Raw genomic sequence first — 15,559 nt, forward strand, 5'->3', positions numbered from 1 at the left:
ATCGTCTCAGCCATGCCTGTCCCATGACTACTCTAGATGCCAGGATGGTAAGAAATGTAGCTCTTGGCGCTAAACTTTGTCAGCTCAGACTAAACTGGACTCCTGTGGATCAGAAAGGCCACAGGGCTCCAGGGAAAGCAACTGCCCCGGGGCGCGGTAGATAAAGGAGGTGGGAGCCGCATTCCTCCTCGCTGTGCTGTTGCCTGGTGGTTCCTTTTATAGCTCGTGTCTCACTCCGATCACAGGGCTGGGGCAGGAAAGAGGGACACACGAAGGCTGAAGTCACTCCACCACCACTGCTGCCGTTTCAGGCAGGACCACGGGCAAACCTTCCAGGCGTGTTCAGTGTAGGCATGCAGCAGGGAACCCGGCAAAGGCTCGCCCCCACTTCGCATTTAACGTAGAAATCGGACGGCGCCACTATTCCCAGTTAAAGCAGTATTCGCTCCTCCCCCACGTAGTATTGATTCCTCTGGCTGAACTGCAAGGGAGAGCACGCACGTGATCCCAGGATACAGGTGAGGACGCAGGAGCCCCGAGGGGTCGAAACTCGCCCAAGGCCACGCTGCTGGTTCAGGGCAAAGACTGGGGGAGGCTCCAGGATGTCTGCTCCCAGACCAGTGCTCTCTCCTCCCTGGGGCCAAGTCCTGCCTTCTGTGAATACCTGAGAGCTGCCTGTGTGAGCAGGACAGAGAGAAAGCCTCCCTTGGGTGGGTGGAGGAATGAAGAAAGGGCAGGTGCTGGGGTCGCAGGCACCGACCGGAGCAGCCAGACTTGCTACCCACCCGGTCTGATTAGCTCCTGTCTAGCCAGCACCTCTCTCGACTGGTTCACTCTCTTTTTCCAGTCAGTCCCCCTGGGGAGCTCCAGAACGTCCGCCTCGCTACTGTTCCTTTTCTCCATCCTGCTGGGCCTCCTTTGCTGTCAGCGGCACGTCCGCTTGGTTCAGGTGGAGTTGCTCTGACCCACACTGGGGAAGGAGAAGCCCTGGCCAGGACCCCAGAACTTTCACTCTTTCTTTGCTCCCTGCCAGCTGTAGCATTCACAGAATCCCCCTCCTCCCGCCTAGTTCTGGCAGCCAGCCACAGCCTCGACATGCAATGCTAAAAGAAACTTCCGTGCTTCCTGCGTGGACCAGCACCTGGGCAATGAGCTCAGACCCTGAGCTGAATCTGCACGGAGGCTCACGAAGGGGTCTGTGTGGACTGGGGCTGCTGGGCTCCTTTCCATCACTGTACCTGAGGCCCACAGTGTTCTTCCTGCTCCTGCCATGGCCAGCATGTGACTGAGGACCCAGCTCAAGTTCATCTCTCCTTTGGCAGGTCTTTCCCGCTCTGCCCCCTCCACCACCACATGTTCACCAGAGTGGGGAGGGTCCCTCCACACTGCCCACAGGTCTCAAAGCGCTCAGCCCCTGGCTCCAGCATATGTGTCTGTTCATGTCTCTCTCCTCCCTCCCCTGGGCTGTGAGATCCTTGCCTCCTTCGGGTCTAAAACAGTGCACTTAGTAGGCCCTCAAGACAGACTGTGTGAATCAAGGATGTACTACAGTGCAGAACATTGCAGAGCATGTGGGGAAAGCCTGAGTCACACTCTTGAGGTACCTTAAGGTGAGTTCTGGGTGAAAGGAAGAGAAGTAGTAATGGCCTGTGCGTGGTGAGCACCGAATAGATGCCAGACGCTATCAGAGGCTTTTTTCATGTATCATCTCACTGAATTCCCACGGTAACCCCATCAGGTCTGTGCTCTTTCCATTTTGCTCATTAGGACACAGAGGCACAGAAAGGGTGAGGAACTTGCTCAAGGTCCCACAGCCAGGAAGTGGTGGAGGAATTCCAACAGCAGGGCTCTGGCTATTCACTCTTTACCAAGCAGACTGCATCTTTAATGCCAGCTTCTTTCCACTCTCCCAGCCTGTATGTGGCATGGGCAAGACATCCTCGTGGGGATCAAGTAGAAAAAAGGCAAGACACTGCCTGCCCCAGTCCTTCCATTCATCCCCTGTCCAAATGCTAAGATGCTAACGCAGGAGAGAGAGGGGAAGTGTGCTGATGAGTGGGCGGGAGGGAGCTGGGAATGACTTCTGTGGAAAAGCTGCATTCTGGTCAGCACGAGGACACAGAGCAGCAGGTTCTGCGCTCCTGGCTGAGGCACCGGGCTGTTCCTCAGCGATTCTGCCAGGATGAGACCAAGAGCAGGCCGGTCCAGGACCCAATGCCAAGGAGGGAGACAAGTCCCACCGCCCAAGCAGAAAGGTGACTTCTCTTTACCCATCAAGGGTTGATGAAGCACAGGTCTTCCTTAGACGCTGCGCCGGCATTTGGAGCAGGCCTGGCTGCTTCCCTCCGACTCTGAGAGGGTGGGAGACAGAGACCAGCCAGGTGAATCCAGGTAAGGCTTGTTGTCACCCACAAACGTCTCCTGTCCTTTCAGATGCTGCCACGTTCTCTGAAGTGCCACCATTAGTGAGAGATTTGGGAACATTATCCCTTCCTCTTCCTTTCACAATAGAAAGAGTTTACATGACCATGGAACTTGATGGGTTGCTAAAAGCATTCCGATTCCTTATCTCTGTTGAATCCTCTTGGACAAAGCGCGCAGGGCCCTGTCACATAGTTGTGTATGCACCCTAGTGATGAGGCTGTTTGGACATGCTTCTGATCAACAAAGAAACCCTGGGCATCTCCTTTACCCTTCCACTGCCTCGGCTTCTTTGCCCATAAATGGGGAGATGACAGGACCTAACTCATAGAACTGTCGTGATTAAATAAGTGACCGATGTGACTGGGACAATACCTGGCACACGACGGACAAGTGGTATGCAAACATTTTAGAGGGTAGCATACAGCTACCATGCTCCCATTTTATAGGTGAGGATAACTGAGGCTCGGAGAGGTGAGGTGACCTTCCCCAGGTCACAGCACCAGCGGGTGGTGTAATTGACTTGGAGCCAGGCAGTCTGCAGTGAGGAAGGATGACCCTCATCCGCCCTCCTCCCAGAGCTCGCCACTCCTTGTCTTTCAGATGAGACAAAAAGGCCCCTGGTGGAAGGAATTCAAAAGCAGAGGATGAGAAGGGAGAGCAACACTTGTTAACTTGGTGCCACGTACCAGACCTGCAGGTCAGGGCTCAGCAGCCTTTTCTCTGTAAAGGGCCAGACGGTGAGTGTTTGGGCTTCATGGGCCATCTGGGCTCCGTGGCCCGAGGACAGCCACAGGGGATATGTAACTAACACACGTGTAAATATGCATTGCTGTGCCTGGACTCAACTGCACTTACAGACACTGACATTTGCACGTCACACCGTTTTCATGGTTCGTGAGTCATTACTCTTCTTTTTATTTTCTCAGACACTTAAAAATGTAAAAACACTTGTTGGCTTGAGAGCCATACAAAACCAAGCAGCAGGCCGGATACCCCCGGGGGCGGTAGTCAGACAGAGAGGGCTCAGGTTCCCCAACCCTGCCAGCACCTCTGACACTCGGGAGGAAGGCGAAGCTCCGGAGGACCCGTGACCGGCCCAAGAGATGGGCTGGTGGAGAGCGGAGGTGGGATTTTGAGCCTCTGCTTCGCCCATTCCCTCCGTGGTGCCCTCGGACTTGGGTGCTCGGCTCCCTCTGCCTTGTGTGCGGATGTGAGATCCGTCCTTACGGGGCAGGAGAAGCTTTTCATAGTGGAGGCAAGAGCATGCCCTGGGGAAAGAAGGGGTGGGGAAAGGCACAGGCGTGCTCCTTAGAGGGAGCTTCCTGTGACGGCATTTTTAGAACTCAGACCCTGTGGGAAGCAGCCTCAGTCAGCCAACATTCAGACACATCGCTTCAGGAAGCAGCGGGACACGAGGCAGGCACCACAGTCCCGGCTCTAAATGCAACAGGGGGCAATGGTTCTGTCTAAATAAACCCTCTCTGAGCTTCATGGCAGTGGCGGTAAGACCCACCACCCCCAGATTTGTACTAGGCAAGAAGAAGGCTGGGAAGTCCACATGGCAGGCAGCCCTCGTTGGATGACCCAGAAAGGTGGCTTGGTCTCAAGGACGTTGGGATCAAAGGACATTGGGCAAGTGGCAACAAATGTGCATGCTTGAAAGATACAACTGAGGCTTCCTGGAGGGTGTGATCTGGGACTGGAAGAGTTCCCAGAAGGGCCATCTGACTCGCATGTCACTCTTCCCCACATCAGACCTCAGTTCAGCCTCTGCCTCAGACCTCCAGACACAAGGTCAGCTGAGCCAGCTGTGGGGCTGGGGCCTGGCGTCTGGCCCTTCCTCTCTGGTGCACACTGGAGACTCGGGAGTGCCCGGAGCCCAAGACGCTGCTCCCAGACTTGCAGCAAAACCGCAGCTGTGGCTGCCAGTGCTCAGGTCGGAGCTTGTTTTGGCTTCACCGGAAAGGAGAACACCCCCGCCTTGTGCAATGGGTGCAGTCTGTCTTGGGGGCTGTGGCAGAGCCAAGCCTGAGGGCGGGTGACTGGGACCCGGGCTCTTGTCTATTTATTTTGTACCCTTTTAACATGATGGTTACAAAAGCAAATACTCTCCAAGTACAAAGTTTAGAAAATACAGAGTAGACAAAAGAAGAGAAAAAGGAAAACCTGTCTGCTAGGGTAAGTTTGTTTTATTCTTCCTTCCAGTCTTTTTTCTGTGTGCACACGTGTGTGTGCATGTGTTCCTTACCCAAATGGGCCCACATGGATTCTGCTCGGGGAATCTGTTTCTTCTTCATTTCACACAGCAGGGTGAGCTCATTCCCATGTCAAAATGCATGTTTCTTTGCCATCATTTTTGCCCATAATCTGTTTCTGGCAAGTTCTCTTTCAAAGGTGTTCAGTCCTTGCATTGTAGCTGCAGCTTCCACCTGGATCACAAAACCCAGCTCTTCTCAGGTAAGAGGCTGGGGTGGGCTCTGTGAGTCTGAGTAATGGAAAAACCCCCGGCTCACTCTTTGCAGCCAGGGTTCCTGCCCCAGCCCCGCCCTGATTCACAGGCCGTCTGAAATTAATCACATCACCCCTCTGGGCCTCTGTTTCTTTACCTACAAAATGGGATGGTTGGGTTAAAGGCTTTGTCATCTCTGATGTTCCATGACTAAACAGTTGTAGACTCATGGGATTCCAGAAGCTTCCCGGAAACATTTGCTGCTGAGGGGAAGTTGCTCCCCACCCCCCACCGCACCCTCTTCCCCCCCACCTCCCCCAGCTCTAGACTAGTTTCCCAGAATTCCCCACCAGCATGGAGAGGGGAGCAGCTGCTTCGTTGTCAGCACTGACCTCACAGCTCCACCACTTCTCAGTCTGAGTATTAATAGCTGGAACCACCTGCTAACAGCTGCTGGTTACATTTTAAAATGCAAACCACGTGGCCAGGCAGAGAGTGCAGGCTGGGCCAGGCCTGGGGCCACACAGCAGGGTCTGGGAGGGGCCTAGGGGAGCCTGCTTGGGTGGGCAGACTTCCTCCACCTCCTTTCTCCTATCACCACCCTCAACACCCTTCTCCTCTTCCTCCTTAGCTTCTGGAACAACAGCTGGCCTTCGTCGATATGGTTTGAAGAGGTCCTACCGTGAGGTTTGGAAGCCAAAGAGCTGCTGTATGAAGGCTTCAGACGGCAGGCACATTATGCAATATGAACAGCAGAATCCCTCTCTCAGAGGCTAGACCGTTTGCCTTCCACGTCTTGTAGAAATAGTTACAGCAACAGCAACAGTGGCAACATCACTATCATGTTATGTGTTCGCTATATGCCAGGCAATGGGCCAAATGTTTCCCTTGCTTCATCGTATTCAGTCTTAGTTACACAGTTCTTCAGAGTGAAGTCCAGCTATTGTTATCCTGGTTTTACAGATGAAGATGCTGAAACTCAGAGGTTAAGCAGTTTGCTCAAGGTCCCCCAGCGAATGACCTGCAGGGCTACCATTGGACACAGGGCTGTGAGACCTGAGTTTGTTCTCCTAAGCACCCGCCCCCTTGAATGCCTTGGTTGGACAAGGCATCCCCCCTCCATAGTTTCAGCTTTGTCCTATGTGCAAAGGTTCCCCGAGACTTCACAATCCTATTGGTTTCAGCATCTACATGCCAGGTCCTGTCCTTGCCAAGCGTGCACCTCGAAGGTGTCCGTTTTGGTCCATAAGCTAGATGTTTAGAACTTCTTTGCTGAGATAAGGGGTCCAGATCCTGTGGTCCTCGGATGCACTCATCCTTCTCATGGCATCACAGAAGTGTGTTTTACTGCTATACCTCCTGCAAGGCGACCCCACCTCTGCCACTTAAAATGTGTGACTTTGGACAAGTCTCTGATTCTGTCTTCATCTATAAAACAGGGATAATACTCTCCACTTTATCAGGTGACTTTTAAGAATTAAAGAGAAAGTACTGTCACATAGTAGATACTTAATAAATATTAGCTATGGTTATAATGACTGAAAGAGTAGGGTCCCAAGTCAGATGGCCTGGGTTTGATTCTACCTCGTCTACTTAACCGGTAACTTGACCTCGGCTTGTTTACTTTGATCACTCTTTGCCTCAGTTTCTTCCTCTGCAAAATGAAGATAATAATAAGATTGTTGCAAGGAGTAAATGAATGCATTCTTATGTATCAGAGCAACAATAAGTATCTTAGTAAATACTGACAGAGTAAAGGCTTGATATATGCTAATTTTATTACTAATTATAATTACTTCACTATTAGCATCATTTTAGTATTATTGTCATTGCTATTCATCATGCATCTGATTTATGGATTCAAAATCACCTCACTGACTCCCTTAGATGACTATACTTCTATTTGTGGCACTGCTTGCATGCTTAAGTCATCCAAATTTACAACATCAGAGTCATTTTTCATGTTTTCCCCCATCTCCAGTCATCCTCCAAGTCCTGCCTAGAATATTTCTCCCATCAAAGCTCTGCTCCCCCTCCCCCTGGTGTCACACCTCATCATTCCCTGGCTCCCGATGTGGATGCAGCGAGAGTCACAGCCCCTGTCCTGGGAGCCCCTTTTGATGTGGGAGGAAGAGGGCATCGGTGACAGTGGGCACGTGGCAATTCCACATCCCGCCCCTTCTGCTCGGTTGTTTCTCATCAAAACATCCAAATAATTACACCCTTAACTCAGTTTTGTCTACTCCGCTGCTGAAAAGCAATCAGTGGCACCCCATGCCTTTTATTCCACGTACAGATTCTCAAAGCTGAGATTCAGAACTGTCCGTAGTCTGGACAAACCTACTACAGGAACCTCTGTGGCTGGCTCGACACCTTGCATTTTGCTTAGGCAATCCCTTTGTACGGTTCATGGTAGTTCCACTGTCATTGACTGGTTCACAGCTGGGCTGTTCAAAGCCATTTAGTTTGCTCAGGGTTGCTGGGAAAGCAAAGCCATTTCCTTCCAGGCCCTGATGCCGCCAGCAGCCATTCTGTGATCATGAGGATGGTGTGGATGCAGAGCAGAGCAAAACCAGGAGAAGGCCAGGGAGACAGCCAGGGAGCCTGGACCAAACTGCTCCTGGACCGCAGTGTATGATGCATTCTTTTTTATTGCCTAAACTCATGGTAAAGTTACTTTTATTATTTGCAGCTCAAAGAGTCCTGACGGGTACACCCACGTTTGTAGCTTTATCTCCAACCACACAGAAACACTCGCCTATTCTGAAATTTCCCCACAGATTCCTACCTTGGCACTTTTGCTCCTTCTCCTCTTCACCTGGACTGCTCTCCCCCAGACTCTACTTGTTTATACCTTTTACACACTTCAGTTACTCAGAAGGACTCCTTCCTGAATCTCTAAGATGCTCTGTGTCTCTCTACCTGATAGCCTTAGAGCATTCAGCTTCCTGGGGTGTTCATTTTGGCACCTCCCTGGATTGCATATTCCATGGAAGCCATTTTCCTTTGACCATCTTTGAATCCCATCATTTTGGACCGGGCATCTTGGCAAATATTTGCTGCATTAAAATATGTAATTCAGTGCAAAAGATAAGTAAATCTCAAGTGACAGTAACAAAAGTAATCATTGTTCCGTAAGAAAGGGGCATGATCTCTGTGGGCTGTGAAGTGAGGAAAAGATTTGTAGGCCTTGTGATGTGCCCCAGCATGGTTGGGTAGGATTTGGGTGTGCAGGGCTGGGGATTCCTCCATGGAGATGGCCAAGCAAGGGCAAAGGGTCCTTTCTCGGTTCCTTTGACCACTGAAGGACATTCAAGAGGCTCCCTGTAACTGTGGGGAAACATGGTATCAGTAAGTAAATTCTGGCAAGTGAAAGAAGAGGAAGGTAGGCTTGGATATCTTCATTTTTCCTGTGATTACAAAATGAAGAAAACAGAAGTGGAGATGGAGCAGGAGTATCTTGAGACAGTTCTTTATAAACCCAACTAAGTACAGGCTGTGGGGGGTGGGGCCGGGGGGTGGGGCCAGGGGCGGGGAGAATTTTACCACTGTTCTTCTTGGTATCGAGGCACTCACTCTGCTTCAGCAGGCTTCAAGGTTCTAGGTTCTCATATGGGGGTTGTCCAGATAGGCACTGTTACAGACACATTGGTACATATTCCCCAACTATCTCATTTTCTCCATGGATGCACAAGGAGACTATGTTTCTTGGACCCCTTGCATCCAAGGCTGCTGTGTGGCCAGCTCTTGTCTGTTGTAGCAAATGAGTGGCAATAATGCATGCTGCGTCCAAGCCTGGTCCTTGGAATGGCCCATGCAATTTTCCCTGATCTCTCTCTTGACTTGCTGTCTGGCTGACTGGCTGAATGCAGAGGTACAAGGGAAGAACTCAAGGGGAGCTTAGGGCATGGCAAAGCCATAGATCCCTGAGTCCCTGATTGGAACAGGATTGCCCAGAAACATTGCTCGACCAAGAGCACCTGCCTTGAGACTCACGTAAGAAAGCAATAAAGGTCTACTCTGTTAGGCCACTAAAGTATGAGGTTGTTTGCTACTCAGCCAGTCCAGTCTAACATGGGTAGCAAACAGAGGGCTTGGCAGAATCTCCAGGCATAGGTGCAGAGCAGTTCTACCAAGTTGATCGTCAAGTGACAGGTAAGAAGCCTGAACCTGGTGGCCAGGTGAAGGACCGAAGAGAGGCCTTCAGCAGTAAAAAGCCTGTGTTCACTCAACTGGCAAGGGGTGGTTCGCTCACCCTCCTAATGTCGGCTGCAAAGGGCACTTGCTGGGCAGAGGCTGGGCAGCCCCTGCACACTGACTCTACCCCTGTTCTCAGGGTCCCATCTGGTCCTATTACACAATGGTTCTTCTTTCTTAGGCCCTGTAGACCTCCTGATAATGTACACCTGAATCTCCTCCTTTCCCTGCCTTTAATTCAGATGGATATTACCAAACCACTGACCACAAAAAATAAGCCCATTTAAAGTCCCATTAACTGTTGGTAAGAGTGGAGGTGAGTGCCGATTTTACTCTGCACTGTCCAGCATTGCACATTATCAAGCTTTAATTTTTAAAGACGCATGACAAAAATTTTATCATGTACAGTTCATAGGCATTAAGGACATTCACACTGTTGAGCAGCCAGTCTCCAGAACTGTTCCATCTTGTCAGGCTTAAGCTCTTTACCTGCTAAACAACAGCTCCCCATTTTTCCCTCCCTCCAGCCCCTGGAGATCACTGTTCTCTTTTTTGTCTGTGAATCTGACTATTCTAGAGACCTTACACAAATAGAATCGCACAGCATTTGTCTTTTTGTGACTCGCTTATTTCACACTGCACAGTGTTCTCAAGTTTCATTCACTCGTCAGCATTTCTTTTTAAGGCTGAATAATGTTCCACTGTAGGCATACGCCACCTTTCACATATCCACTCATCCACCAATGGACACGGGGTTCCTTCCACCTTTTTAGCTATTGCGAACAATCCTGCCATGAACATGGCTGTGCAAATATCTCTTCAAGATCCTGCTTTCAATCCTTTTGTCTACCTGTCTGGAAGCAGCGTCAGTGGATCACATGGCAATTCCACGTAGAATATTTTGAGGAACCACCATGCTGCTTTGCAAAATGCCTGCATCCTTCACCTCCCCACCGAGAGCAGGTGCAGGTTGTGTCTCTCGCAGGTTGTGTATCATCCTTGAAAACCCGTCTGATGGCAGCTGTCCTGATGGATGTGAGGTGATAGAGACCCCCCTGTGGTTTCCATCTGCCATTTCCCTAACACTTACTGAGACTGAGCGTCTTTTCGTAAGTTCGTTGTTTGAATCTGCTTGAATTTCTTCTTTACATTTTTTCCCCTTATATCCAGAGGCCAAAGAGAAACTCTGATGCCGACGATGAGGCGCTTCCGCTGCGCAGTCTCACACCGACCACCCCAACTGTGCACACATCTGCTCGGGCCTGGAACGAGTTTCGCCTCGGCGGCGGTGGGTGGGGAGAGTTCACGTTCTGGTACCATCCTCGTTAGATGCAAGGTTTACACGGCCCTTCCTAGTTCATGTTATTTCACTTCATCACTGCAACAGCCTTGCAAAGTACAGAAGGCAGATAAGGAAACTGAAGTTCAGAGATGAAAACACAGAAATGGGAAGACAGGTTCTTTAAAATCATAACCACTGAACAAACGTCTAGTGATGCAGAGCAGACATGGCTGGCTGCCTACCCAACACCCACACTCCCCCGTTGCTTTGGTCAAGCCCCAGTTTGGTGAGGGGTGACACCCAATCTAGTCACAAATCCACGAACAGGTCTAAGACAATAATGGCGCCTATGTCCCCCCCACTGCTTAGTTGTTGATTCAGGCCAATTCAGCGGGAGGTGGATTTTAGGAACACAATTTCTTCAATTTCAAAGAGGTAAAACAGGGGCACCATGGCCTCCTTCTTTTTCTGAAGGAGGTGGTTCCTGGGTGGGACCCCTGGAACCACAACATCTGTTTTAGGACCACAAGTGGGACCAGTCTTAGGGTGAAGGCAAGAGCAGTCGGCAGAGCAAAAAGACAGAAGGAACCTGGGTTCAGCACCACTGAGTCACTGATAATAACACACTAGGATTTTTCCTTCTTGTGATGTGAAATAATACATGTTCTTATTGCTTGGGCCGTTTCAACTGGGATTTTTGTTTGTTTGGAATTGTTTGGATTAGTTTTTAATTTTGCTACATCGCATACTTTTTATACGATGGATGGGGATTATAAGTTGACAAGAAAGCAATGCGAAAACGTGATTCAAAAGCTGTAAATGTCAGAGAGCCCTTCCCAGGGGTGCCAGCTTTAGGCTAACACTGTCTCGGAAGAAGGACTGGCTGGGGCTACAGGGAAGGCCAGGAGAAATGGGAGGAGAGAGTGGGTCTCACCAGGGCTGGGCGATGGCACAGGGTCCAAATGGCGAGGTGGGACCTGCTGCCATCTGTCCAGCAGGTCAGCGTGGCATCGAATACTGGTCCAGAATGAAACCGGTCATTCCCTGGCCTAAAAGTACTCCTCATCTCTCTGATCATCCTTTACCTCTTTCTTTTGGACAGTGGGTTTGGAGAAAAACTGAACATTCTTCCCCTCCCCTCTCCCTCTCTCTCTGTTTCGGATATGCATCCCTCCAGCAAGGGTCCGTTCTGGGCTGTCACCCACTCTGTGGCAAGTGGGGAAGACCTGTGAGTTTTTGGGGGGTGGGGTGTATACTTCAGGTTCATTTCAGTGGGTAGTATTAGAAAGTTCCCTGTAGCTACGTATTTAAGCCATAGCCTTTTCTTTAGCTCCTCCTGGTCATGAAGCTGGTGTCTTAATCACCATCTCTCTGATTTCTGAATATGTTTCTTATTTGGCTTTGAACTCAGGAAGGAAGGTGGAAAGCGCTATTCAAGGAACCCCTCAACGTTAACCCAAACCACAAATCAAAATCGGTAAGTACTTAACTGAGTACAAAACGTCACATCTACTCTTCCACGGCTCCCACGTGGCCCGCTGCTCCTATATAATTACGGTCCCTGCAGGATGCAGGGCGAGTGGTTTCAATACATCTGATGTGATCTCCAGTGTGGCTTCCAAAGTGAAGAGGTCCAGGGTCTCACAGAGGCCTTTAAAGAACCTTAAAAAAGAATCAAGTCAGAACATGACTAACCTCAGACTCAGGATGGACAGTAGATTGCTGAAGGGAGCCAGCGAGCCACGTGAGAGTTATGAGTGGGGTGAGAAGTTCTAAAATAATTTGACCTGTTGGATGATGGCTAACCAGCCTGTGTTTGCTTCTAGAAAATATTTGGGTTTCAGCCACGTGGTGTTGACTCAGTTTAAGGAACAGAAACACTGTCAGTGGCAGCCACAGTCACAGGGGCAGTGGTGCTGGTACTAACACTAAGGTATGTGGGATATCAAATATTTCACTTCATTCAAACTATTTTATTCACTTCCCACTACAACCCCCTGGGTGAAATAGTACCTATTCGCCCTCTTTTACATTTGAGAAAATGGAGACAGAGAGATTCAGTCATTTGTCCCGGGTCACTAAGTGGCCCGTGCCAAACCTGGGCTTTCCCTCCGGTCCCTGGGACTCCACCCTTAATACCAACTGCATATTGCATCAAATGCCTCATAGCTATTCCTGTTCCTGATGAGTTTTCTGAGGAAATACTTCAACAGATGCAGAAAGCTCCGTGCCTAACATGTCCATCACAATGTGGTATATAATTATGACCATTGGCCTCCACTGAAATGTACATCAGCAGGGAAATGCCTTAATACACTCTGCTACATCCAATTAATGGGATACTAGGCGTAATTTAAAAATAGTAACTTTGGGAGGAGCTTACATGGGAAAACGAGCACTGTTAGACTAAGGCGCTCAGGGAGCAGGAAGGAAAATGGCGTGTGCACCATAAAGGCCACCGTGTGAAAAGGAAAACTGTGTCCACACGGGATCAAAACTAAAAGCAAATATGCAAAAGCAAACATAATTTTTAATAACAAGTGGGATCCAGGTAATTATTTTTTTTTAATCCAAGAGCATTTTCAATATTGCAGAGGCACTACTACCTTGTCCATCAAAGCATGGGGCGCGGTAGGCAGGATCACATGTTCGTGCACCAGCTAATTCATTGGAGGGCAGAGGGGACCCCAGGCATAATAGGGGGAGCTCCACCCAGCTCAGCCTCCACCTGGCCAGCAGCTGTTAGCCTGACCTTTAGAAGCTGCAATTCCCCTCCCTGTCTGCTCCTTGGTCTCACGTAACTTAGAGGTCTCGAGTGCAAGTTCCTCAAAGCATTTCAAAGCATAATGGCTCTGACTTCAGACCACCTGAAGCCTGAAGCTCCACATGAAAAAGTTTTCTGGAACTTTCCCAAGGCACTGGTGACATCACTATGCTGTGGGTGGAGAAGTGCCTGGGGCAGATGAAGACGTCTACACCATAAACTTTTCTAGAGGAAATGACAGACAAAAGAGTAAAGGGAAGGAGAGAGAGAAACAAATGCTGAGATGTTGGTTGGTCTTGGGTGGTTAAGACAGAAAAAGGCAGCCTAGGCCTGTGCCAGCTTCCTCGTTTCTGGCTGGAACCATGGAGGGTGCAGAAGAGAAGACAAAGGTTCCTGATGTGCCAGCAATCCTTAAGAAAAAGCTAAGGAATTTTGCAGAGCTGGAGATCAAGGGCCTGAGAAAGAAGATGCCCAAAAGGTGCTTTGAAAGGCAAGGAGGAAGCTTACCTATGAAAAAGCTAAGTGCTATCCCAAAGAACACAGGTGGATGTACAGAACCGAGATCCAAATGGCTAGGATGGCGTGGAAAGCTGGCAAAGTCTACATACCCACAGAATCCAAACTGGCGTTTGTTGTCAGGCTCAGACATGTGGATGGTGGGAGCCTGAAGGTCCAAAAGGTGCTGTGGCTTCTTTGCCTTCACCAGATCTTCAATGGCACCTTTGTTAAGCTTGACAAGGCTTCAGTTACCATTGAGGATTGTGGAACCATATATTGCAAGGGGGTACGCAAACCTGAAGCCAGTAAATGGATTGATCTACAAGCATGGTTACGGCAAAATCAACCAAAAGCAAATTCGGAGAGATAACACACTGATTTTGCTCAATCTTTTAGTAAATATGGCATCGTCTGCAAGAAGGATCTGATTCATTAAATCTACACCATTAAAAAATGCTTCAAAGAAGCAAACAACTTGCTGTGGCAATTCAAATGATCTTCTCCACAAGGTGGAATGAAGAAAAGGATCACCTTTTTTTTGCAGAAGGTAGAGATAGAGATGCTGGTAACAGGGAAGACCAGATCAACAGGCGTGAGACCGGGTTCCAGCTCTGGCTCTTCTAGTTGCAGGCTGTGTGGCTGTAGGTAAGCCACTGAACCTCTCTGATCCTCAGAAACTTTGTCTTGAAGTGGCCAGATAACACTCAATTTAGCTATGTCCCGAGGAAGCCTTTCTCCCACAGCCCCCCCATAACATAAATGGTTCCTTCATTGTCCTCCCTTTCCCTCTCTCCATGGAGATGGGTTCCCTGTAACCACCGAGACAGCAAAACATGTCCTGTGTCTTCCGCATCCACCCCCTGCGTGGGATAGCTCCCTGTCAGTCTATCTTTCCAACAAGAAGCCAGAGGAGTCTGTCACTGCCTCCTGAGGGAAGGGGCAGCTGTGACACAGGCCTATCCTGAGACGGCGCCCACGGCCATCCTACTGCTCAGAGGGCAAGTTTCCAGATTGCGTGTGATGGCAGTGGAAACACATGAGAAGCCACATCTGGCTGTTAGGGGCAGATACTCTGTGGGTGGGGAAAGAGAAAGGGACAAACCCAGGCTGAGGAGGTGGCCGAGGGCAGACCCAGGTGGCGGAAGAGAGAGTGAAGATTTTAAAAGGGGGGGTAGAGGGTGGAGGGGTTGTGCAAAAAGGAAAAAGGACTCACGGTCATGGACAACTTTTCTAGCGTGGTGATTGCGGTGGTGGGGAAAGTGGGGCACAAGGAGACTAAATGGTAATGGAAAAAAATACAGTAAAAAATAAAAAGAAAACAAACACCTTTTCAGGAGGGGACTAATAAAACAAAGTTGACTGTGCTGGTAGTTGCACAATTTGGTAGTTGTGCAAGTGGGTGAATATTATGAAATGTAAACTATACCTCAATAAAGTTGTTTTTAAATAATTGGAGAGAAAAGGGGCATAAATATGGCTGGTGGGATGAGAAGCCAGGCAAGAGGTAAGAATGAAGGTGAGTGGGGAGAAGTGGACCAATGAGGAGGTGAGGGGGGCGGGGAACGAGGGAAACAAGTATGAGGAAAACAGAAGTTACAAGAAGGGAGAGAGAATGGGGGAGAGAAAGATGAGACTACGGAGAAACTGATGGAATTCCCATCATCCTCTGCATCCTGCAGCCCTCATCCACCCACGCCCAGCACAGGTACACGGAGGGGAGCTGGTACCAGTCACTGGACATGGGGCTGTTCATTCATGAGATGAGGCGACGGAAATCATTGTCAGTTGTCCATGGAGATACACAACCCACAGTCCAGAGAAGGGGTTCCCCTACCCCACAAGGTTGAGGCTACAAGACAGAAAGTTTTCCACCCTTGAGCAAAGGCAAGCCTTGACTTCAACAGCGCTGATCATTATTGGCATAGCCCCACCTGGACTGCAGGTT

At 49.6% G+C, this 15,559-nt stretch overlaps 1 long non-coding RNA gene and 1 pseudogene across 2 annotated transcripts; both read left to right on the forward strand.

Annotated features, from left to right (window-relative positions):
- The first annotated feature begins 218 nt into the window (after positions 1 to 218).
- LOC128628527 (uncharacterized) lies at positions 219 to 6,682 on the forward strand. Of its 2 annotated transcripts, XR_008392928.1 has the most exons (5): positions 219 to 518; positions 848 to 1,610; positions 2,279 to 2,391; positions 3,025 to 4,881; positions 5,505 to 6,682. It is a non-coding gene; the product is annotated as an uncharacterized LOC128628527 (long non-coding RNA). The 2 variants fall into 2 exon arrangements; XR_008392929.1 differs by lacking the exon at positions 2,279 to 2,391.
- A 6,796-nt stretch (positions 6,683 to 13,478) lies between these two features.
- Positions 13,479 to 14,238, forward strand: LOC119036469 (60S ribosomal protein L7-like; annotated as a pseudogene).
- Positions 14,239 to 15,559: the final 1,321 nt, after the last annotated feature.

Source organism: Artibeus jamaicensis, unplaced genomic scaffold (genome assembly GCF_021234435.1).
Source record: "Artibeus jamaicensis isolate MK-2021 breed Jamaican fruit bat unplaced genomic scaffold, CSHL_Jam_final contig_797, whole genome shotgun sequence".
NCBI lineage: Eukaryota > Metazoa > Chordata > Mammalia > Chiroptera > Phyllostomidae > Artibeus > Artibeus jamaicensis.